We start from the raw sequence: 26,141 nt of genomic DNA on the forward strand, positions 1-26,141 counted from the left end.
AAAACCCTGTCTCTACTTAAAATACAAAAACTTAGGCATGGTGGCGTGCACCTGTAATCCCAGCTACCCAGAAGACTGAGGCAGGAGAATTGCTTGAACCCGGGAAGCAGAGGTGGCAGTGAACCGTGATCGCACCACTGCACTCCAGCCTGGGTAACAGAGTGAGACTCCATCTCAAAAAAAAAAAAAAAAATTATTCACCCATGAGCAAAATCTAGTTTGTGTTAAGCTAGCTCTTCTGGAAATGTGAGGCTGGTGGGGAGATGTATTATATTTAAAATCCTGAAATCAGTCTGAGCATGGTGGCTCACACCCAGGTAGGTGGATCATCTGAGGTTAGGAGTTTGAGACCAGCCTGACTAACATGGTGAAACGCTGTCTCTATTAAAAATACAATATTAGACCGGATGTGGTGGCTCACGCCTGTAATCCAGCGCTTTGGGAAGCCAAGGCAGGTGGATCACCTGAGTTTGGGAGTTCGAGACCAGCCTGACCAACATGAAGAAACCTCATCTGTACTAAAAATACAAAAATCAGCCGGGCATGGTGGCACATGCCTGTCATCCTAGCTACTTGGAAAGCTGAGGCAGGAGAATCGCTTGAACCTGAGAGGCGCAGGTTGTGGTGAGCCGCGATCACGCCATTGCACTCTAGCCTGGGCAACAAGAGGGAAACTCCATTATCAAAATAAAAAGGCTGATGTGGTGGCACATGCCTGTAATCCCAGCTATTTGGGATGCTGAGGTAGGAGAATCTCTTGAACCCAGAAGGCAGAGGTTGCAGTGAGCTGAGATCACGCCTTTGCACTCCAGCCTGGGCAACAAGAATGAGACTTCGTCTCAAAATTAAATTAAATTAAATTAAATTAATAAAATAAGGGCGGGCGCGGTGGCTCATGCCTGTAATCCCAGCACTTTGGGAGGCCAAGGCGGGCACATCACCTGAGGTCGGAAGTTCGAGACCAGCCTGACCAATATGGAGAAACCCCGTCTCTACTAAAAATACAAAATTAGCCAGGCGTGGTGGTGCATGCCTATAATCCCAGCTACTAGGGAGGCTGAGGCAGGAGAATCACTTGAACCCGGGAGGTGGAGGTTGTGGTGAGCCGAGATCACACCATTGCACTCCAGCCTGGGCAGCAAGAGCAAAACTCCGTCTAAAAAAATTAATAAAATAAATAAATAAAATCCTGAAATCAGTTAAGCCTTAGTGAGGGTGTCTTAGGGCCTCCCCAGATGGGTGTATGTTTTGAGGAAGGAAGAAAGTAGAGAGAACAAAAATGACAAGGGGGCCGGGCACGGGGGCTCATGCCTGTAATCCTAGCATTTTGGGAGGCCGAGACGGGTGGATCACCTGAGGTCAGGAGTTCGAGACCATCCTGGCCAACGTGGTGAAACCCCGTCTCTACTAAAAATATAGAATTTAGCTGGGCATGGTGGCACGCACCTGTAATCCCAGCTACTTGGGAGGCTGAGGTATGAGGATTGCTTGAACCATGGAGGTGGAGGTTGCAGTGACCCGAGATTGCATCATTGCACTCCAGCCTGGGCAACAGAGCAAGACTCTGTCTCAAAAAAAAAGCAAGGGAAAATAATGATTAGGTTGATGAACAGAAAGGCCCTTAGGCAAAATTATGCTTTTCCTATGTAGTTCTGGAAGTAATGTCCTCCTCTTAGTTTAGCAGAAAGGATTGCCTCTTACTGGCAGAATTTCTTGCTAGGTAGAAAGGAAAGGTAGAACCAAGCCAGTGGAGATGTATTTTTACAAAGCACTGGATCTTCCCACACTTCTCAGATAACACTATGTAAAGAGTACCTTCTAATACATAGAACACTCTTTATTTAGGCCAAATCAAGGTTTCTGGATACTCTATAGTGGTCAGGCTGGGTAAACGGTTAGGGAGGGAAGGAAAGGGACTTTTCACATCATATCTGTTGTATCTTTTAAATTTTGTATTATGAACATGTGTCATTTATTGAAACAGTAAGTTGTTACTTTAAAGACTCAATTAAGGCTGAGTAGCAAAATTTAAGATTTAGTTCTTTGGTCAGCATAGCCTCCAGTATTTATTTCTTTTCTTATCCAACTTGTTCATCCGCTTTGTGATTTTGTACTGTGGAGTTTTAGTTTAGGGACCTCTCCCTGCAAGTGACATCCCCAAACAGAAGTTATCAAATCTAAGGTAAACAGATCAATTTATGCCTGACATTTCATTTTCTTCCATAAGCTCTGTTTCCCACCAGCAAACAAAACATCTTGTTAAAACAGAGACTGTCCACTTCAAGCTTCAGATGAGAATTACAGTCAGATTCCAGCCCTGCTATTTACAAGCTACGTGACGTTCTGCAGGGCATGCTACCGCTCTGGGATTGGGTTTCCTCATGTGGGACTGCAGAAGGTGCACTCAATTTACTAGATAGAGGTCAAAGGATGTACTTCAACTTCTGGCTCTGCCACTTTGTTGTTGTGCGACCTTGGACATGCTGCTTGGCCTGTAAGCTTCCGTTTCTGTAAAATAGGGATAACACTTCCTTCCAGGGAGGTTTTGAAAGTGGGATGAGGGATCTAAGATGCCTAGGACACATGAGTGCTTAAGCCATGTTAGTGTCTCCTCCTTCCTCTTCACCTGTTTCTTTCCGGGTTGTTTTTGTTTGTTTGCTTTTACTTAATAAAATAAGAACAGTGAACTACCTATTATGCAGATCTCCTGCCTTTCATAGTGCTTTCTAAACTGTGAAGCTGAAAGCAGAATGTGTGGTTGTTTGGGCACCAGGAGGACAAAGGGCCCCAGGCTTTGAATTTCTCTGACCTCTCTAAATTGTGTTTGAATTCCAGAGAAGAGCTCTGTTTTTCTAGGTGGGAATTAGGCAAGCCACCCGAGTCAGCACCCTGAGGGCTGAGGGCTGAGGGCTTCCCTTCTGCAAGACTTCCCTGTCTTTGTGAGGCTTAGCATCACAAAGCCACCTGAAGAGTCATGGGTAGGTATTGTTCTTCAGAGACACCTGGATGCTGCCTCACTCCCTGAGCGGGAGGGAAAGCTGCTCTGGCCTTTGAAATATTGTATTGAAAACTCACACACAGAAGCCAAAACTGACAAGGATGATAAGCCAATATAATAATAATGAACTATGCCTGTTCTTCACCTACTGTGCTCTGAGAGAGGTCAGAATGCCTTTAGGCCAGTACTTTGATTTTTTTTTCTTTTTTCTTTTTTGAGATGAAGTTTCAAAAAAGCTCTGTCACCCAGGCTGGAGTGCAATGGCATGATTTCGGCTCACTGCAACCTCCACCTCCCAGGTTCAAGCGATTCTCCCACCTCAGCCTCCAGAGTAGCTGGGACTACAAGCACACGCCACCATGCCTGGCTAATTTTTTGTGTTTTTCATAGAGATGGGGTTTCACCTTGTTGGCCAGGCTGGTCTCGAACTCCTGACCTCAGGTGATGCACCTGGTCTTCCAGAGTGCTAGGATTACAGGCACGAACCACAGTGCCCGACTAGGTAGAAGTTTAGAAGAGTTCATTAAGACTCTGCCACTTGGTGGATTTGTAACCTGTATTAAACATTAACCCCCTCTGGGCCTGAGTTTCTCTATCTTAAGATGAGGAAAATTAGTGAAATAATGCCTAACACACTTCTTAGCTCCAACTAACTTTGCTAAGCCAGATGCTTACAAATTGAAATTTTTTTATGTCAACCCTGTCTTATTGCTTGGACAAAGTGGGAGAGAAGAAGGGTCTTAGTTTTTAGACCGCAACCAGCATGTATCAGGCATTATATGAGGGACTTTATGTACACTAACCTATACACTGACTTCTATCACAGTATTGCTTTGTTAATTTGACAAATGATCTTCAAAAAGGGTGGGCACTTGTGCCAAGGGTACTATCACAAGGTTCTCTAATTTAAATCTTATCAAGGAAACAAGTAATCAAAAGACAGAAATGGGAGGCAGAATTGGTACATAATTTTAAAAAATTTGCATTGGTGTGATACTGTACTAGACACTGGAAATAAGGTAATCACAGTTAACCTACTAAACAGATATATTACTTGATAGCAATAGAGAGTACATAATATGTCTAAATCAAGTATCCTGTATAAATCACAGGTCTGCTATTTCTTAACACATTATTTGTTTCCTTCCTTCTCTACTTAAAAACGTTATACACATAATTCATAAATCATTCTCATTATAAAAGAGTCAACAACGGCCGGGCGCGGTGGCTCAAGCCTGTAATCCCAGCACTTTGGGAGGCCGAGACGGGTGGATCACGAGGTCGGGAGATCGAGACCATCCTGGTTAACACGGTGAAACCCCGTCTCTACTAAAAAATACAAAAAACTAGCCGGGTGAGGTGGCGGGCGCCTGTAGTCCCAGCTACTCGGGAGGCTGAGGCAGGAGAATGGCGTGAACCCGGGAGGCGGAGCTTGCAGTGAGCTGAGATCCGGCCACTGCACTCCAGCCTGGGTGACAGAGCGAGACTCCGTCTCAAAAAAAAAAAAAAAAAAAAAAGAGTCAACAACATAGAGCAAAGATTTAGGGGGCATTCTCTACTCAGCTTTCCTTTCAGCCCCCAGCCCCTTACCTCATTCTCCCACCACCCAATCCCCTTAACAAAGAACCACAATGATGTATATTCCAAGTCATTTTCAAGTTAAATTTCATTATTGCTATCCTTACGTTTTCCTTTAAGGAAAAATAAACTCTGGGCTGGGTCCAGTGGCTCACGCCTATAATCCCAACACTTTGGGAGGCCGAGGCGGCCAGATCACAAGGTCAAGAGATCAAGACCATCCTGGCCAACATAGTGAAGCCCCGTCTCTACTAAAAATACAAAAATTAGCTGGGCATGGTGGTGCATGCTGTAGTCCCAGTTACTCAGGAGGCTGACGCAGGAGAATTGCTTGAACCCAGGAGGGAAGTCAGGAGATCTTGACACTGCGTTCCAGCCTGGCAACACAGCGAGACAACGTCTCAAAAAAAAAAAAAAAAAGAAAGAAAAACTCTGAAAAGGGTAAGGAAAAAGTAGGATTCAGTAACCTACAAAGCATTTTAGGCAGGACACTTTTCAAAATGCAGTTGGCAGAACTGGAAGTTGAACTGAGTGTGGTTTCCAGTACAGGGCATCTGGCCACCTTCACCTCAGTCAATACTGCTGATCGACTCTCTCTGGCTCTGGCTGGCCTGCCAGAGACAGCCAAACACAGGAGACATGACAAATTACTAGCATCTTTTGCTTCTTTGTTTTTTTTGTGTGTGTGTGTGTGGAGAACAGGGTCTTGCTGTATCACCCAGCTTGATCTTGAACTCCTGGGCTGAAGCTGTTCTCCTGCCTCTGACTACCTAAGTGCTGGGGTTACAGGTGTAAGCCACTGCACTCTACCTTTATTTTTATTCCATATATTCATCAGTCCCCTTGTGCCCTGATAATGGCTAGAAATAGGCGTTTCTCTTACACACAGTACCAGGGACATGCTTTCTCTCCTTCTCTTTCCTTTCTAAAGGACAATGTCAAGGACATGTCCAGGACAGGTCAGAGAATGTTATATCAGAAATACTGCTGCTATATTTACCCCCACTTGCCTTTCAAGCAAAGCAATTTATATAATTCAAAACAAAACAAAACAAAAAACAGCAGAGGCAAACTGTCCTGGGTATCTTCAGAGAAGAAAAACATTGAATTTTAAAGCTGTGTATTTTACTTTGCAATAAATTTTTCTGGGGGCTAAAGATCCTTTTTCTCTTTGTTTTTACTTTTTAAAATTATCTGAGGAGAGAGTTAAAGAGATGTATCAGCTGGGTGCAGTGGCTCATGCCTGTAATCCCAGCATTTTGGGAGGCCAAGGCGGGCGGCAGGGGGGTGGGGATCACCTGAGGTCAGGAGTTCAAGACCAGCCTGGCCAACATGGTGAAACCGCATCTCTACAAAAATACAAAAATTAGCCAGGCATGATGGCGGGTGCCTGTAATCCCAGCTACTCAGGTGGCTGAGGTGGGAGAATCACTTGAACCCGGGAGGCAGAGGTTGCAGTGAGCCAAGATCGTGCCACTGCACTCCAGCCTGGGCAACAGAGCAAGACTCTGTCTCAAAAAAAAAACAAAAAAAAAAAGGCTGGGCACTTTGGGAGGCCGAGGCGGGCGGATCACGAGGTCAGGAGATCGAGACCATCCTGGCTAACCTGGTGAAACCCCATCTCTACTAAAAATACAAAAAAATTAGCTGGGCATGGTGGCGGGCACCTGTAGTCCCAGCTACTTGGGAGGCTGAGGCAGGAGAATGGTGTGAACCCGGGAGGCAGAGCTTACAGTGAGCTGAGATCGAGCCACTGCACCCCAGCCTGGGTGATGGAGCGAGACTCCGTCTCAAAAAATAATAATAATAAATTAAAACAAAACAAACAAAACTGTAACCCCAGTCAGCACATAAGAGTCCCAAATGTTAGATAGAGAATTAGGAGAGTGTTAGGGGAAGCTTTAAAGGAGAGAGTGGTATTTGAGACAGGAGGGGACAAGAAGACACTCCGGATAGAATAAAGAAAGGTAAAGAAGAACAAATGTTCAAGATGTGCTTAGGGAACAATGACTACACCAATCTGACACATGTCAAGGAACAATGGGTGATAAGTTGGGCTCACATTTGGAGAGGCTAAAAAGTCTGTACTTAATTCCATAGATAATGGAGTGTCTGATATTTTCATTGAGAAATGACATGATTAAGTAGTGCTTTAGGGCAATTAATACGGCAGCTGCCCTGGTGGTGGGGACGGATTGGAGGGCTAAAAGCTCTAGGTACTTCAATGAGGGTGATAGAGCATAACAAAGTCTTCCTACCTCTGCATCAAATGCTGCTCAAGGGAGAACTTCCCACCTAGCACTTACATATTCAATATTTATACTTAACCAATTACGTTTTTCATTGGTCTTCTTTCTTTTCCAAGCCTGACTCGTGACTCCTGTAATATTAGAGAGTGAGCTGCCTGAGAATGGGCCCTTAATTGTTCTTTTCCTCTTCCTCCCTTTGTAACAGAGGCCCAAATTCCCTCCACACTGTGTCCAGCCTAGTGGTGAACCTCACTCAGGAGGAACAAACTGACACACAACTTCTAGGTGGGTCCAGCCTACACTTTCCTTCTGCTTTGGTTTCAGGCATTTTTGACAACATCTAAAACATCCAATTAATTCAGAGGGTTAAAAAAAGGGATTAATTGGCAGGAAGGTGGGGATGAAGAGGTGTGTCTGTGTCATAATGAAAGATAGATTTGAGTGATGGTCCTTTAAAAAAAATGTATGACATTCGTTGAGAAGTTATTGTATGTCAAGCATCTTGTAATTCAAATGTATTATCTCATTCATCTAGTTGACAAGCCTATGAGATAGTTTCTATTATTTTACAAATGAGAAAAGTGATGCAAAGAGAAGTTAAATAATTTGTTAATTATTCATAGCAAGTGACAGAGTCAAGATTTGAATTATGTCTCTTTGCTGTCAAAAGTTCATTATTTTGGCCAGGTGCGGTGACTCATGCCTATAATCTCAGCACTTTGGGAGGCGGAGGTGGGAAGATTACATGAGGTCGGGAGTTCGAGACCAGCCTGGCCAACATGGTGAAACCCCATCTCTGCTAAAAATACAAAAACTAGCTGGGCATGGTGGCATGTGCCTGTAGTCCCAGCTACTCGGGAGGATGAAGCAGGAGAATCGCTTGAACTCGGGAGGCAGATGTTGCAGTGAGCCAAGATCGAGCCACTGCACTCCAGCCTGGATGACAGAGTAAGACTCCGTCTCAAAAAAAAAAAAAAAAAAAGTCCATTATTTTAACCACTGTAGACTACTGATTCTACATTAGGGACCTAGATATCAAGGCCAGTGTATCTTCAATTCTTTAATCCATACCCTTGTGAGATGCAACAGTACTGTTGCCTGAGTGGTTGTTGAAGGAGTTTATTTTTTTGGTTTAAGACTTTGGGCTGGGCGCGGTGGCTCACGCCTGTAATCCCAGCACTTTGGGAGGCCCAGACGGGCGGATCACAAGGTCAGGAGATCGAGACCATCCTGGCGAACCCGGTGAAACCCCGTCTCTACTAAAAAATACAAAAAACTAGCCGGGTGAGGTGGCAGGCGCCTGTAGTCCCAGCTACTCGGGAGGCTGAGGCAGGAGAATGGCGTAAACCCGGGAGGTGGAGCTTGCAGTGAGCTGAGATCCGGCCACTGCACTCCAGCCTGGGTGACAGAGCGAGACCCCATCTCAAAAAAAAAAAAAAAAAGACTTTGTTCCCAGAGATTAAATTGCAGATCCCTAACCTTCTCAATACTAAGTAGCTTCTAGGAGTGGATCTCAAAGCTTCGAAAGATTTTAGCCTGCCAGACAAATATCATTAATTAATTAATCCTTTTTCCCTTAAGACAGCCAGGTCTTCCACACTACCTTGATGGGTTTCTGGACAAAAAAAAAAAAAACCAAAGGAATTTGGGTAGCATAAATATAATTAATCATTTCTATTAGGCTTCTTTCAAAAGGAGAAAACAACTCTGACACCTTCATTAACACCTCCATGGAGCCTCCAGGATAGTGGTACTAGGTCAGGACTCACATTAGAAATCCCTGTTCTGGGGACGGGCGCGGTGGCTCAAGCCTGTAATCCCAGCACTTTGGGAGGCCGAGACAGGCGGATCATGAGGTCAGGAGATCGAGACTATCCTGGCTAACACGGTGAAACCCCGTCTCTACTAAAAAAATACAAAAAACTAGCCGGGTGAGGTGGCGGGCGCCTGTAGTCCCAGCTACTTGGGAGGCTGAGGCAGGAGAATGGCGTGAACTCGGGAGGCGGAGCTTGCAGTGAGCTGAGATCTGGCCACTGCACTCCAAGCCTGGGCAACAGAGCGAGACTCCGTCTCAAAAAAAAGAAAAAAAGAAATCCCTGTTCTGACCTTTTCTGTTAGAATGCTTGACTGCCTGGTATTTTCCTATTAATACTAGGATTTTTTTTTTTCTTTTTTTGAGACAGAGTTTTGTTCTTGTCACCCAGGCTGGAGTGCAATGGTGTGATCTTGGCTCACTGCAACCTCTGCCTCGTGGGTTCAAGCGATTCTCCTGCCTCAGCCTCCCAAGTAACTGGCATTACAGGCACCTGCCGCCATGCCCAGCCAATTTTTTGTATTTTTAGTAGAGATGGGGTTTCACCATGTTGGCCAGGCTGGTCTGAAACCCCTGACCTCAGGTGATCCACCCACCTCAGCCTCTCAAGGTGCTGGGATTACAGGTGTGAACAACCACGCCCGTCCTCTTTTTTTTTTTTTTTTTTTAACATATTCTATCTCATATGTAACAATCCAAGAAATATTAATAGCTATGAACTAGAATATGTTTAAAAAAACACTTCGGCTGGTAGCTCATGCCTGTAATCCCAGAACTTTGGGAGGCCGAGGTAGGCGGATCATGAGATCAGGAGTTCCAGACAAGCATGGCCATCCATGAACCCCGTTTCTACTAAAATACAAAAATTAACTGGGCATGACATTGGGTGCCTGTACTCCCAGCTACTTGGGAGGCTGAGATGAGAGAATCACTTGAACCTGGGAGATGGTGGCTGCAGTGAGCTGAGATCGCACCATTGGACTCCAGCCTAGGCGACAAAGCGAGACTCTGTCTCAACAAAAAAAAAAAAAAAAGAAAAAGAAAAAAAAAAAAGAAAAGGAAAGAAAAGAAAAGCAAACACAGGCTGGGCATGGTAGCTCATGCCTTTGGGAGGCTGAGACAGGTGGATCACCTGAGTTCGGGAGTTGGAGACCAGCCTGGCCAACATAATGAAATCCCATTTCTACTAAAAATACAAAAATTAGCTGGGCGGCCGGGCGCGGTGGCTCAAGCCGGTAATCCCAGCACTTTGGGAGGCCGAGACGGGCGGATCACGAGGTCAGGAGATCGAGACCATCCTGGCTAACACGGTGAAACCCCGTCTCTACTAAAAAATACAAAAAAAAAAAAACTAGCCGGGCGAGGTGGCGGGCGCCTGTAGTCCCAGCTACTTGGGAGGCTGAGGCAGGAGAATGGCGTGAACCCGGGAGGCGGAGCTTGCAGTGAGCTGAGATCCGGCCACAGCACTCCAGCCTGGGTGACAGAGCCAGACTCCCTCTCAAAAAAAAAAAAAAAAAAAAAAAAAAAAAAAAATTAGCTGGGCGTGGTGGCGTGCACCTGTAATCTCAGCTACTCGGGAGGCTGATGCAGGAGAATCACTTGAACCCAGGAGGCAGAGGTTGCAGTGACTGGTGATCATGCCACTGCACTCCAGCCTCGGTGACTGAAGGAGACTCCCTCTCAAAAAAAAAAAAAAAAAAGGATTTAATAAACAAATGAGAAGTGATAGGAGATTTTAGCAGATAATTCTGTTCTGCTATGGTGGAGCCCAGCCTTAGGACATGAGACACTACTCTATAAGCCTAGGACCCTGACTCTGGCTGTGGATGCTTCTGAACAGTGCTAAGTGGAAGCCCATGAAAGGACAGACTGTACTCAAGGCCTGTGGAAGAAAAGATGTTACAAGCCATCCCTCCAGTTTCCTGGACAAGCTCTGAGTCCCTGCCCAGAAACCAAAAGGTAAGTAAGTGTAAGTGGGCCAAATGCAAGGATTCCAGGTTTTCAGTCTTTACCACTGACCAACAAAATTACCTTTTTTTTTTTTTTGAGACGGAGTCTCACTCTGTCACCCAGGCTGGAGTGCAGTGGCGCGATCTTGGCGCAATCTCGGCTCACTGCAACCTCTGCCTCCCAGGTTCAAGCAATCTTGTGCCTCAGCCTCTGGAGTAGCTGGGATTAACAGGCGTCTGCCATCACGCCCGGTTAATTTTTGTATTTTTAGTAGAAACGGGGTTCTTTTCTTTTTTTGAAATGGAGTCCAGCTCTGTCACCAGGTTGGAGTGCAGTGGTACAATCTTGGATCACTGCAACCTCTGCCTCCCTGGTTCAAGCGATTCTCTTGCCCCAGCCTCCTGAGTAACTGGGACTACAGGCACACCATGATGCCCAGATAATTTTTATATTTTTAGTAGAGACGGGGTTTCACCATGTTGGCCAGGATCTCATGACCTCGTGATCCACCCACCTCAGCCTCCCAAAGTGCTGGGATTACAGGTGTGAGCCACTGTGCCTGGCTAAAACCACCTTTGACATCTGGCCTGACCTCTCTGTTTCTTCTTCTTCCTTTTTTGTTAAATGAGTACTCAAATCAACAATAATAGGGCCAGGCGTGGTGGCTCATGCCTGTAATCCCAGCACTCTGGGAGGCCGAGGCGGGCAGATCACCTGAGGTCAGGAGTTCGAGATCAGCCTGGCCAACATGGTGAAACCTCATCTTTACTAAAAATACAAAAATTAGCTGGGCATGGTGGCACATGCCTGTAATTCCAGGTACTCGGGAGGCTAAGTCAGGAGAATCGCTTGAACCTAGAAGGCAGAGGCTGCAGTGAGCCAAGATTGCGCCTCTGCACTCCAGCCTGGGTGACAGAGCAAGACCCTGTCTCAAAAAAAAAAAAAAAAAAAAAAAAAAGACAAAATGAAACAATAATAGCTTCCATAGCCAGGCACTTTTTAAGAAAATTTACATAAATTTAAAAAGTAGTATTAGTAAAAAAAGAATATTTTAATTTATAAAACATTATTCTCGGCCGGGCGCGGTGGTGGCTCAAGCCTGTAATCCCAGCACTTTGGGAGGCCGAGACGGGCGGATCACGAGGTCAGGAGATCGAGACCATCCTGGCTAACCGGGTGAAACCCCGTCTCTACTAAAAAAATACAAAAACTAGCCGGGCGAGGTGATGGGTGCCTGTAGTCCCAGCTACTTGGGAGGCTGAGGCAGGAGAATGGCGTAAACCCAGGAGGCGGAGCTTGCAGTGAGCTGAGATCCGGCCACTGCACTCCAGCCTGGGCAGCAGAGCCAGACTCCGTCTCAATAAAAAAAAAAAAAATTATTTTATAAATCATTTTATAAATTAGAAACTGAGGCCAGGTGCGGTGGCTTATGCTTGTAATCCCAACACCTTGGGAGGCTGAGGTGGGTGGATCACAAGGGCAGGAGTTCAAGACCAGCCTGACTAAACTATTTTTAGTTTCTACTAAAAATACAAAAACTAGCTGGGTGTGATATCACGCACACCTGTAGTCCCAGCTATTCAGAAAAAGAAAAAGAAAAAGGAGAAAAAGAAAAGAAAACTGAGGCACAGAGAGATTCAATACCTTGCCCAAGAATGCCCACGTATTCATGTACAAGACTGAGTCAGGCTGTGTGACTCCAAGGTGAGTAACCTATGCCAGTTACTGGGCATGGGCTGGAAGGGTTTGTAAAGGAAGCTGAAGACCATTCTCACCCTGCCCTGGGGGAATCATGGAATGGTGCTGAATAGAAAAGGCAAATTTAGGCTGTTCTAGGTTTCCCCTTCCAGAAATGACGTTGGCCTAAAACCATAGTCTTCAAATGTTTTTGCTCTTACATTTTATAAGAGATTTGAAAAACCACGTACCCCCTTGTATGTTTTAAAGCTAGCAACTAACATCTTTCATTGTAAGTTTAAAGAGTTGTAAGAGAATTACTGGCTTTTTGTGATTAATATAATAAAACTATGAAAGCACCCTGTTTTGTTTTGTTTTTTTGGAGAAGGAGTCTCACTCTGTTGCCCAGGCTGGAGTGCAATGGAATGATCTCAGCTCACTGCAACCTCCACCTCCCGGGTTCAAGCGATTCTCCTGCCTCAGCTTCCCAGCTAATTTTTGTATTTTTAGTAGAGACGGGGTTTCACCCGGCTGGCCAGGCTGGTCTTGAATTCCTGACCTCAGGCGATCTGCCCGCCTGGACCTCCCAAAGAGCTGGGATTACAGGCGTGAGTCACTGAGCCCAGCCGAAAGCACCCTTTTAAAGGAATTTACAGGAATATAAATATAGTATTTCGATATTACCATCAATTTAGAAAATTCATGACCACACTCTTTTTTTTTTTTTTTTTTTTTTTTTTTTTTGAGACGGAGTCTCGCTCTGTCGCCCAGGCTGGAGTGCAGTGGCGGGATCTCAGCTCACTGCAAGCTCCGCCTCCCGGGTTTACGCCATTCTCCTGCCTCAGCCTCTCGAGTAGCTGGGACTACAGGCGCCCGCCACCTCGCCCGGCTAGTTTTTTGTATTTTTTAGTAGAGACGGGGTTTCACGGTTTCACCGTGTTAGCCAGGATGGCCTCGATCTCCTGACCTCGTGATCCACCCATCTCGGCCTCCCAAAGTGCTGGGATTACAGGCTTGAGCCACCACGCCCGGCCTCTTTTTTGTTTTTTTTTTTAATTTTTATCTTTTTTTTTTTTTTTTGACGAAGTCTTGCTCTGTTGCCCAGGCTGGAGTGCAATGGCACAATCTCGGCTCACCGCAACCTCCGCCTCCCAGGTTCAAGCGATTCTCCTGTCTCAGCTTCCTGAGTAGCTAGGATTACAGGCATGCGCCACCACGCCCGGCTAATTTTGTATTTTTAGTAGAGACGAGGTTTCTCCACGTTGATCAGGCTGGTCTCGAACTTCTGATCTCAGGTGATCCACCCGCCTCGGCCTCCCAAAGTGCTGGGATTACAGGCGTGAACCACCACGCCCGGCCAATTTTTATCTTTATTTATATTTTTTGAGACAAGGTCTTGCTCTGTTGTCCAGGCTAGAGAGTGGCACATCACAGCTCACTGCAGTCTCGAACTTCTGGGCATCCTCCCGCCTCTCATGACTACACTCTTTAACTTTACATTATTTCTTTTTTTTTTTTGGAAATCATATTTTGAATCCATTTCTATGTAATCTTGTACTAATATAATTCAGTGATTAAAAACATTTTATGGCCAGGCACAGTGACTCATGCCTGTAATCCCAACACTTTGAGAGGCTGAGGCAGGCAAACCACCTGAGGTCAGGAGTTCGAGACCAACCTGACCAACATGGAGAAACCCCATCTCTACTAAAAAGACAAAATTAGCCGGGCTTGGTGGCGCATGCCTGTAATCCCAGCTACTCAGGAGGCTGAGACAGGAGAATGGCTTGAACCTGGGAGATGGAGGTTGTGGTAAGCGAAGATCACAGCTCTGCACTCCAGCCTGGGCAACAACAGTGAAACTCTGTCTAAAAAAAAAAATTTCTTTATTGATTCCCTCTTAAATATATTTTTCTGCAACAAAAATATATAAATTGAAATTGATTTTTTTTAATTTCCAGTGGCCATAAAGCTCAAATTGTTTTAAAAAATTGGACAGGTGCAGTAGCTCACACCTATAATCCTAGCACTTTGGGAGGCCGAGGCAGGCGAATCAGGAGGTCAGGGGTTTGAGACCAGCATGACCAACATGGTGAAACCCCATCTTTACTAAAAAATACAAAAATTAGCCAGGTGTGGTGGCACACATCTGTAGTCCCAGCTACTCGGGAGGCTTGAACCTGGGAGGTGGAGGTTGCAGTGAGCCGAGATTGCACCATTGCAATCTTTTCAAAAAAAGAAAAATTACTGTAACTAGTAGTATTTATCAAAACAACAGATATTACCAGTTTTTATATTAGTAAATAATGTTTTTTCTTTCTTTTTTGTTTTTTTGAGACAGAGTCTTGCTCTGTTGCCCAGGCTGGAGTGCAGTGGCATAATCCCGGCTCACTGCAACCTCTGCCTCCTGGGTTCAAGTGATTCTCCTGCCTCAGCCTCACGAGTAGCTGGGACTACAGGCATGCATTACCACACCAGGCTAATTTTTGTGTTTTTAGTGGAGACGGGGTTTCAGCGTGTTGTGCAGGATGGTTTGGACCTCTTGACTTCGTGATCCGCCCACCTCAGCCTCCCAAAGGGCTGGGATTACAGGCGTGAGCCACTGTGCCCAGCCCAGTGTTTTCTTAAGAGGTAAAATTTTATTGGAAATTTGTCTCTTAAGGAGATAAAAGTGGGGAGGTTCTTAATGATTCCTTGATTAAAATAATTGTCCATGGCCAAGCACGGTGGCTAATGCCTGTAATCCCAGCACTTTGGAAGGCCAAGGCAAGAGGATCCCCTGAACCCAGAGGTTTGAGACCAGCCTGCGCAACATAGTGAGACCCTGTTTCTACAAAAACAACAGCAGCAACAACAACAAAAAGAAATTAGCTGGGCATGGTGGCATGCACCTGTGGTCCCAGCTACTCAGGAAGCTAAGGTGAGAGGATCACTTGAGTCTGGAAGGTCAAGACTACAGTGAGCCACGTTTGTGCCACTGTGCATCAGCATGGGCAACAGAGTAAGACCCTGTCTCTAAAAAAAAAAAAAAAAAAAATTGGTTGGGCACGGTGGCTCATGCCTGTAGCCCCAGAACATTGAGAGGCCGAGGTGGGTGGATCACGAGGTCAAGAGTTCAAGACCAGCCTGGCCAACATGGTGAAACCCCATCTCTACTAAAAATACAAAAATTAGCCGGGTGTGGTGCCACGTGCCTGTAATCCCAGCTACTCGAGAGGCTGAGGCAGGAGAATTGCTTGAGCCTGGGAGGCAGAGGTTGTAATGAGCCAAGATAGTGTCATTGCACTGCAGCCTAGGTGACAGTGTGAGACTGTCTAAAAAAAAAAAAAAAAATTGTGTGCCAGGCGCAGTGGCTCATGCCTGTAATCCCAGCAGGAGAATTGCTTGAGCCTGGGAGGCAGAGGTTGTAATGAGCCAAGATAGTGTCATTGCACTGCAGCCTGGGTGACAGTGTGAGACTCTGTCTAAAAAAAAAAAAAAAATTGTGTGCCAGGCGCAGTGGCTCACGCCTGTAATCCCAGCACTTTGAGAGGCTGAGGCAGGCAGATCACTTGAGGTCAAGAGTTTGAGACCATCCTGGCCAACATGGTGAAACCACGTCTCTACGAAAAATACAACAATTAGGTGGGCTTGGTGGCAGGCGCCTATAGTCCCAGCTCAGAAGGCTGAGGCATGAGAATCACTTGAACCCAGGAGGCGGAGGTTGCAGTGAGCTGAGATCATGCCACTGCACTGCAGCCTAAGCAATAGAGCGAGACTCAGTCTCATAAAAAAAAAAAAATTTGGAATTCTCCCTTTGATACCTTACACGTTTTTTTCACCCCAGAGTAATGCATCATTTGTCAGGATTAGGGAAGAGTAAGAAATAAACATTTTTTGATAAAGTGAGAAGAGGGCAATTGAGAAAATGAGATGGGAAAAGAAAATCAGGGCTGCAGATGTCCTCTGGGGTGCATCAAATTGAGGATCTAGAAATTGATTTATTTGAAACTAACCACTGCCCTGTACCCCTTGGAAAGTATTTACAGACCTACCCTAACCACTACTGGCAGCCCTGATGATCTCCATGTTAACTGTGTTTCTCCCAGCCACACCTGCCCAGAGGGAGAAACTGGGTCATGGTAGCAGTAACCAAGTAGTGCTCTTTGTTCCTTACCCCACCAGATTTACACAACCTATAACCCTCTCAGTGATCTTCTGAGTCCTTCTGGAGTCTCTAGGGTGGATTTCATATGCTCACTAATTGGTCTTCTTGGCCTTTTTGTGGTTTCTGCTCATTTCATTCATCTTCGATAGCCTGGCACAGTAGAACGGCTAGCCTCTTAGCTGCCAGAGCCAAACAGACTGTTCCATATGAGAAAACCAAACTCTGGACTCCTGGGGCTTTTCTGGTGTGGTGGTGACCTTCCAGAGGGAAATCTACCCCTACTCCTATCCAGTATTCTTCCCTGCCATGAGGGGATTTAGAAGGGAAAGCACTCCCTGCTGACAGTTCTTACAGGGGTTTGTGAAACAAATAATCCCATTTGGTCACCCTTTTGGTTGAGAAGTAGTGATAAATGCTCAAAGTGGTCTGAAGTGCCAGGTGCTATAAAAGAACAGAGAGGGGCCTCTCATCCAGGACTGCACTTTATATTTCAGCATTACCCACTATTTTTTCATACCCCACGACTCAAAAGATTCCCTCTCAAGCCTTTGCTCTTTGGTCTCCTTGATGAACTCACATTCACCCTTCAAATCTCAGTTCACTCCCTTCTTTCAGGATGTTCCCATTCCTCTAATGCCCTTGAGAGTTTTCTGCTATCTCCATGCTTTTACTACATTTTGGTTTATTTGCTCTTACTATATATTTGCTTGTTAGTCTTTGTATCCAGTCAGACTATGGACTCCCAAGGGTGCTGGGACTCAGGAGACACCACCTTTAAGTATGACTGTAGGATACCAAAATATGCCACCCCAAAACATGCCTTTTTGGCATATTGATTATTTCCAGCTGGTTATTTTGAGAAATTGCAGACATAGCAGTAGCTTTGGAAAGTTACTCTTGCAAGAGAAATGTGCAGTTGACCCTTGAACAACATGGGTTTGAACTGCACAGGTCCACTTATGCTCAGATTTTTTCTTTTTTTTGAGATAGAGTCTCATTCTGTCACCCAGGCTGGAGTGCAGTGGCATGATCTTGGCTCACCGCAACCTCCGCCTCTTGGGTTCAAGCGATTCTCCTGCCTCAGCCTCCTGAGTAGCTGGGATTACAGGCATGCGCCACCATGCCCAGCTAATTTTGTATTTTTAGTAGAGACAGGGCTTCTCCATGTTGGTCAGGCTGCTCTTGAACTCCTGACCTCAGGTGATCCACCCACCTCGGCCTCCCAAAGTGCTGGGATTACAGGCATGCGCCACGATGCCCAGCTAATTTTGTATTTTCAGTAGAGGTGGGGTTTTGCCATGTTGGCCAGGCTGGTCTTGAACTCCTGACCTCAGGTGATCCGCCCTTCTTGACTTCCCAAAGTGCTAGGATTACAGGCGTGAGCCATGACGCCCGGCCTAGAAATATTTTTTAAATTAAGAAAAAGTTGGGCTGGGCACAGTGGCTCACGCCTGTAATCCCAGCACTTTGGGAGACCAAGGCAGGTGGATCATGAGGTCAGCGGATTGAGACCATCCTGACTAACACGGTGAAACCCCTTCTCTACTAAAAAAGAAAAATACAAAAAATTAGCCAGGCATGGTGGCGGGCACCTGTAGTCCCAGCTACTTGGGAGGCTGAGGCAGGAGAATGGCGTGAACCCGGGAGGTGGAGCTTGCAGTAAGCCGAGATCATGCCACTGCACTCCAGCCTGGGCGACAGAGCAAGACTCCATCTCAAAAAAAAAAAAAAAAAAGAAAAAGTTGAGTGTGTCATAAATGCATAAAATATATGTAGATACTAGTGTACTTTATTATTTACTGCCATAAAAGATACATAAATTCGTTACAAAAAGTTAAAATTTATCAGAGGCCAGGCACGGTGTCTCACACCTATAATCCTGGCACTTTGGGAGGCCAAGGCAGGTGGATCACCTGAGGTCAGGAGTTTGGGACCAGCCTGGACAACATGGTGAAACCCTAAAAATACAAAAAATTAGCCGGGCGTGGTGGCACACGCCTGTAATCCCAGCTACTTGGGAGGCTGAGGCAGGAGAATTGCTTGAACCCAGAAGGTAGAGATTGCAGTGAGTCGAGATCATGCCATTGCACTCCAGCCTGGGCGACAGAGCAAGACTATCTCAAAAAAAAATTTTTTTTAATAAAAACTTACACATAAATACACTTAAAAACACTTGCATCATTCACAGTGGAAATAAATGCAAACAAATGTAAGGATGCAGTATTAAATCACAACTGCATACAATTAACTGTAGTAGGCTGGGCACAGTGCCTCACACCTATAATCCCAGCACTTTGGGAGGCTGACGTGGGCAGATCAATTGAGGTCAGGAGTTCAAGACCAGCCTGGCCAACATGATGAAACGCCCATCTCTACTAAAGATACAAAAAACAATGAGCCGGGCATGGTGGTGCACGCCTGTAATCCCAGTTACTCAGGAGGCTGAGGCAGGAGAATTGCTTGAATCCAGGAGGCGGAGGTTGCAGTGAGCCAAGATTGCAAACATTGCACTTCAGCCTGGGCAACAAGAGTGAAACTCTGTCTCAAAAAAAAAAAAAAAAAAAAAAGTGATCTCTTAGTTCTCACGTAGTTTTCATCATGTTTAGTTATACCATAAACCTTGAATAACATCTTGGGATCATATGAAGTGCCACTAGTGATGCTGGAAGTGCTCCCAAGAAGCACAGAATAGTTATGTCATTACAAGAAAAAGTTGAATTGCTTGATTTTTCCATATTTTGAGGCATGCAGCTTGTAGTTGTCTGCCATTTCAAGATAAATGAATCCAGCATAAGAACCATTAAAAAGGCCGGGCGCGGTGGCTCAAGCCTGTAATCCCAGCACTTTGGGAGGCCGAGGCGGGCGGATCACAAGGTCAGGAGATCGAGACCACAGTGAAACCCCGTCTCTACTAAAAATACAAAAAATTAGCCGGGCGTGGTGGCAGCGCCTGTAGTCCCAGCTACTCAGGAGGCTGAGGCAGGAGAATGGCGGGAACCCGGGAGGCGGAGCTTGCAGTGAGCCGAGATCGCGCCACTGCACTCCAGCCTGGGCAACAGCGTGAGAGTCCGTCTCAAAAAAAAAAAAAAAAAGAACCATTAAAAAAAAAAAAAAGAAAGGAAATTTGTGAACTGTCACTGCAGCTATACCAGCAGTCACGAAAACCTTGCACTTTTTGCAAACTACCTTTATATCTTGTACTGAAAATGCAACTTTTATATTGGTGCAGTAATGCTATAAGAAATACCTATATACTCTAATATGATTACAGAAAAAGCAAAGTCATTATATGACAACTTGAAGCAAAAAGAAGGTAAAATCTAAAGGGAGAGAATTTAATGCTAGCAAAGGATTGTTTGGTAATTTTAGAAAGAGGTTTGGGGCCGGGCGCGGTGGCTCACGCCTGTAATCCCAGCACTTTGGGAGGCCGAGGCGGGCGGATCACAAGGTCAGGAGATCGAGACCACGGTGAAACCCCGTCTCTACTAAAAATACAAAAAATTAGCCGGGCGCGGTTGTGGGCGCCTGTAGTCCCAGCTACTCGGGAAGCTGAGGCAGGAGAATGGCGTGAACCCGGGAGGCGGAGCTTGCAGTGAGCCGAGATCGCGCCACTGCACTCCAGCCTGGGCTGGGCGACAGAGCGAGACTCTGTCTCAAAAAAAAAAAAAAAAAGAAAGAGGTTTGGGTTTAAAAATGTCAAGATAACAAGAGAATTAGCTTCTGTCAACTAAGAGGCAGCAGATGATTTTCCAGATGTTATGAAAATCATTGAGGAAAAAGGATATCTACCTGAATAGGTTTTTAATGCAGATGAAAGTGCTTGATTCTGGGGAAAAAATGACGCAAAAGACATTTATTAGTAAGGAAAAGAAGTGGCCGGGCGCGGTGGCTCAAGCCTGTAATCCCAGCACTTTGGGAGGCCGAGACGGGCGGATCACGAGTTCAGGAGATCGAGACCATCCTGGCTAACACGGTGAAACTCCGTCTCTACTAAAATACAAAAAAAATTAGCCGGGCGAGGTGGCGGGCGCCTGTACTCCCAGCTACTCGGGAGGCTGAGGCAGGAGAATGGCGTGAACCCGGGAGGCGGGGCTTGCAGTGAGCTGAGATCCGGCCATTGCACTCCAGCCTGGGCAACAGAGCTAGACTCCGTCTCAAAAAAAAAAAAAAAAAAAAGAAGTGAGCACCAGGATTTAAGGCAGGAAGTGATAGGCTATCTCTTCTGTTTGTACAAATGCAGTCAGGTTTAGATTAAGACTGCCCTTATCTGTAAAGCTGCTAACCCTCAAGCTTTGCAGGGAAAAGATAAATACCAGCTGCCAGTCTTTTAGTTGTGGAACAAGAAGGCCTGGATAATGAGAATCCTTTTTTCTGGATTGGTTCCACTGATGCTTTGTCCCTGAAGTCAGGAAGTACCTTGCCAGTAAGGGACTGCCTTTTAAAGTTCTTTTGATACTGGACAATGCCCCTGGCCACCCAGAACCCCATGAGTTCAACACCGAAGGTGTCAGAGTGGTCTGTTGCCCCCAAATATGTCTCTAATTCAGCCTCTAGATGTAGGGTTCATAAGGACCTTTAAGGCCCATTACATATGATACTCTATGGAAAGGATTGTCAACAGTATGGAAGATAACCCTGATAGAGAGGAACATCATGACAGTCTGGAAGTATTACACCATTGAAGACATCATCATTGTTATAGAAAAAGCTATGAAAGCCATCAAGTCCAAAACAATAAATTCCTGCTGGAGAAAACTGTGTCCAGATGTTGTGCATGACTTGTCAGGATATATGACAGAAGCAATCAAGGAAATAATGAAAGAGATTGTGGATGTGGCAAAAAAGGTGGGAGATAAAGGGTTTCAAGATACAGATCTTGGAGAAATTCAAGAGCTAATATACACCACACCTGAGGAATTAACAGAAGATGACTTGATGGAGATAAGTGCTTCCAAACCAGAACCAGATGAAGAGGAAGAAAATGTAGAAGCAATAGTTCCAGAAAACAAATTGACATTAGACAATCTGGCAGAAGGGTTCTGATTATTCAAGGCTGCTTTTGACTTCTTTTACAACATGAGCCCTTCTGTGATATGGACACTAAAACTAAAGAAGGGTTGGTACCATATATGGAGGCTGGGAAGTCCCAAGATCAAGCTGCCAACAGATTTGGAGCCCAAAGAGGGCTGGTTCCTAATAAATGATGCTTTCTAAATGTGTCTCACAGCCTCCCTCCAGCCTCTTTTTTTTTTTTTTTTTTTTTTTTGAGACGGAGTCTTGCTCTGACGCCCAGGCTGCAGTGCAGTGTCGCGATCTCAGCTCACTGCAACCTCTGCCTCCTATGTTCAAGCGATTCTTTTGCCTCAGCCTCCTGAACACCTGGGACTACAGGCGTGCGCCACCACGCCCAGTTAATTTTTAAATATTTTTCGTAGAGACGTGGTTTCACCATTTTGCCAGGCTGGTCTAGAATTCCTGACCCAAAGTGATCTGCCTGCCTCCGCCTCCCAAAGTGCTGGGATTACAGGCATGATCCACCACACCTGGCCCTCCAGTCTCTTTTACAAGGGCACTAATCCCATTCATGAGGGCTGTAGCCTTCTGACCTAATCGATTCCTAAAGTCCCCATCTCTTAATTGGTATCACATCAGGGCCTAAATTCCAACGGATGAATTTGTGGGACATCAACATTCGGATCATAGCAGCACTTTTGTCTGTCTTGTTATCTTCTGCTGCATAAACAGAAGGGAGTAGTGCTCTTTAAATCAGCCCAAGCGCCTCTGGGTATCTTGAAGATAACCAGCTCTTTCCACAAGCCTTGGTGACTCTGGAGGTTCTCAGATCTGGAGGGTGCTGAGGAGGAGAGAGGTCAGAAGCCTCTGCGCATGAGTTATTGGACACAGCCAAGGTCAGAAGAATTCTTGATTTTTAAGTAGGTAGAGTATCTATCTCTGCTGGAGGGGAAAGGAGGGGCCTTCTGTGATTCTTCTGCCAGTTGAGATGAAAGAAACAGTCAATGGAGAACCAGCCTATTATCTGAGCTTAGCCCTCTCCAAACAATGCTCTTGTTGATACATTCTCAGCTCCTTTTCCAAGGGGAGGGAACAGCTGTAGGCTGATCTATGAAATCTTCTGGCCTGGAATTGGAAGGATCTGACCTGACTCTTCTGGGGGAGGCCATCGTATCAGGATTTTATCCAAGCAAGCCCCTGACTCAGATCTATACATTCTATTTCACTGCATTTGTGCACAGCAGTGCTGCTCAAAATGTGGTCAGTCCTCCACTGGCATCATTAAAATACCCAAATTCTTGGGCCCCACTGCAGACCTACTAAATAGGAATTCCTGGATAAGGCACAGGAAGCTGTGTTTTAACAAGCTCTCCAGGTGATTTTTATGTTATTCTAAACTATGAAAAGTACTGCTATGTGGGATTCTCTCTCTCACACACACATACACATACACGCACACCACACAGCTACCTAAAACACCTGCAGCTGCTAATGCCACTTGGTCATTTTCCTGTGGTTTTCCTCAGCGGGGCCCTGGGATTTGTTTTTCTCCACTGTGGACCTTGTTCATTTCCTGCTGCTTCCAAGAGGTTGGGAGAGGAAAGAGAGCAGGAATGAAGGCGGGAGGGGGAAGGGGTTAGCTAAGGCAGTGGAGCTTTCAAGAATGAAAAGGAAAAAGCTTAGTGACAGTGTTCCTTTGTGAAGAATTCAGCTTTATGTTGATGGAGCTGCAAGTCATTAGCAACCCAGGCATACGGCCTGGCCTGAGTTGACCGGGTCATTCTCCGGGGCCAGATCGCCCTCTGCTGCCAACTGAAAAATAACACTCTGGGGCTCGAACTGCCAAGGAGAAGAGGAAGAGTCTCTGGAGCTAGGGTGGGAGAGAGAACGTGACCAAGGCCAAGAGATCACAAAGTCACCAGGCTGTAGAAGACTCTTGTTAAATTCCTGTGTGCAGGAAAGGAAGAAGTAGCCAAATGAGCGGGCGTTTCCAGGACTCGTTCAACAAACAGTAGGATTCACCCAAGATCTCCACTGGCTCCTGTGATCCTAGCTCCCAGCTTAATGAAGCTCTGCAGCCATTATTCCTTTTATTCCTCACCTTTACCTCACTTGGAACATAAAGGGTGTTTAAAATGGGAAGACAGGCTGGGCGTGGTGGCTCACGCTTGTAATCCCAGCACTTTGGGGGCCCGGGCGGGTGGCTCACCTGAGGTCAGGAGTTCCAGATCAGCCTGACCAACATGGTGGAACCCCATCACTCCCAAAAATGCAAAAATTAGCCAAGCATGGTGGCGCATGCCTGTAATCCCAGCTTTTTGGGAGACTGAGGCAGGTGAATCACCTGAACCTGGGAGGCAGAGGTTGCAGTGAGCCAAGATCGAACCATTGTACTCCAGCCTGGGCAACAGGAGCGAAACTCCGTCTCAGAAAAAAAAAATAATTAAAAATAAAATGGGAAGACAGCCACAAAAAAGAAAAAATGACAAAGTTTTGGTGTCGAGGTATTTAGGGGCAATTAGGCTTTTCAGAGGTTTTTTTGTTTTGTTTTGTTTTTTAATTTCCTTGTCTCAGACTCGTTATTTCTTTTGCCTCCATGAAAGCCCTATGTCTTTCAGTCTTTCTTCTCCTGCCAGGGAACTCTTATCCACAGCTGTGGAGTCAGCCCTTTTCAGCTCTTGCCCCACTTTATTGCAGTTGGGAATGACAGTTCATGTGGGTCACTGGTGAAGAGAGCAAAGATTTGTTCGCAGAATAAAAGCTCAGGCACAGCAGTTGCTCTGCCAGCCATGGGCAGTGACCCATTTCCTCCTTCTTCTTGCCTTTGTTCCTTCCCAGCTCAGACTATAGCTGGTCACTGAGGGTCTTCACCCCTCTACCACTCACCCTTCCGACTCCTGCTGGGAAGATAACTTCAGAGTCAGGGCTGGAAAATTACTTTAATTGTCTGTCCTGAGGGGCTGAGGTGGAGTAGGGGGAGGGGTGTAGGAGGTAGAGAATTGGGGGTGGAGATGAGAGTGCAGGTGGGCAGGAGATCAGTGCAGTAGCCAAATTCTTCAGAATGTTTTTGTGTCAGCCAGGCATGGTGGCTCACGCCTGTAATCGCAGCACTTTGGAACGCCAAGGTGGGTGGATTACCTGAGGTCAGGAATTCGAGACCAGCCTGACCAACATAGTGAAACCCCATCTTTACTAAAAATACAAAAAGTTAGCCGGACATGGTGGTGGGGGCCTGTAATCCCATCTACTTGGGAGGCTGAGGCAGGAGAATCGCCTGAACCCAGGAGGTGGAGGTTGCAGTGAGCCGAGATCCCACCACTGCGCTCCAGCCTGGGCTCGAGAGAGCGAGACTCTGTCTCAAAAAAAATCAAAATAAAAAAATAAAATAAATAGAATGTTTTCGTGTCATGAGACACTCTAGCCTCTCCCCCAAGCACCCTCATGTACAGGGTGAGTCCATCTAAGTGAGGCCAAGCCCTTTAACCAAAACAAACATCTTTAAATAAAAATTTATTTGCTTGGTTTTTGGTCTACATGGGACCAAATATCTGAATCTACCACATTTGGATAATTTTGTCAATATCACCCCAAATAGATGCTGGTTATCTGTTTTTATCACTATCTTGTGGTTATGGTACTTGAAGGACAATTTCATCACTCCTAAGTCTTCATCGTGAGCAAGGTTTTTTGCATCTGTGGAGCAACAGTGTGCCTGAGTTGACTATAATCATGGGCGCTTTTGTTGGCAAGAGGTGGGACTGGTCTCTGCACATACAGGCAGGTAGGGGGTTAAAGAGGAGAATGATTACTAGAAGGCATGAATCACTACATAATTTGCAGGGCTAAGTGCAGAATGAAAATTCAGAATATCTTTTATTCAAAAATTATTAAGAATTTCAAGATGACAACAGGAGATCACTAAGCATGAAGCCCCTTCTAAGCCTGGGGACCTGTGTGATGGCATAGGTCACAGGCCTAAGAAGCCAGCTCTGGTAAAGGGTACCCTGGGGAAGGTATGGACTAACAGACTCAAAGAGCAGTCGTACATCCCCTCGTGTTTAGATTGTCCTCTATTTTAGTGTCATTCCCTTCTGTGATCCTCAAGACTTCTGTCAGGCTTTTTTTTTTTTTTTTTTTTTTTTTTTTTTTTTTTTCCCCTGGCACCTACTTGTTGGTTTTAGGTATTCTTTGGGGAGTAAAGGGTAGAGCCTGTGTCCAGGCTTGTGAAAACACATCTGGGGAACGAAGCAGCAGCAGTCAGGGAGAAGCCAGTCCCTAGATGGCATCAGGTGACCTGAGAGCTATGGAGCAAGCGAGGGCGGCAAATGTACTTGGGGAAGAAACCTGCAAATGCCAGGGTCATATTGACTTTCTCCCAGTATTCCTGCCACAGACAAACAAGTAAAGGGAAGTCTAATAATAAGAATTAGCCTCTCAGGTCAGGTGCAGTGGCTCACGCCTGTAATCCTAGCACTCTGGGAGGCCCAGGAGGGCGGATTGTCTAAGCTCAGGAGTTTGAGACCAGTCTGGGCAACATGGCGAAACCCCGTCTCTACTAAAAATGCAAAATATTAGTCGAGTGTAGTGGTGTGTGCCTGTAATCCCAGCTACTCAGGAGGCTGAGGCAGGAGAATCACTTGAACCTGGGAGGCAGAGGTTGCAGCGAGCCAAGATCGCGCCATTGCACTCCAGCCTGGGTGACAGAGCGAGACTGAC

The 26,141-nt window shown here is 45.8% G+C and overlaps 1 protein-coding gene and 1 long non-coding RNA gene across 2 annotated transcripts in view; one reads left to right on the top strand and one right to left on the bottom strand.

The window, feature by feature from the left end:
- LOC126930544 (uncharacterized) overlaps positions 1-10,354 on the top strand; it is a 48,626-nt gene extending 38,272 nt beyond the window's left edge. The window contains exon 2 of the long non-coding RNA XR_007717616.1: positions 8,181-10,354. This is a non-coding gene — a long non-coding RNA (uncharacterized LOC126930544). The remainder of the gene's footprint in view (positions 1-8,180) is intronic.
- Positions 1-26,141, bottom strand: part of ST7L (suppression of tumorigenicity 7 like) — an 843,199-nt gene that overhangs the window by 495,335 nt on the left and 321,723 nt on the right. The gene's annotated exons all lie outside the window — the stretch shown is intronic.

The sequence above is a fragment of the Macaca thibetana genome, chromosome 1, assembly GCF_024542745.1.
Source record: "Macaca thibetana thibetana isolate TM-01 chromosome 1, ASM2454274v1, whole genome shotgun sequence".
NCBI lineage: Eukaryota > Metazoa > Chordata > Mammalia > Primates > Cercopithecidae > Macaca > Macaca thibetana.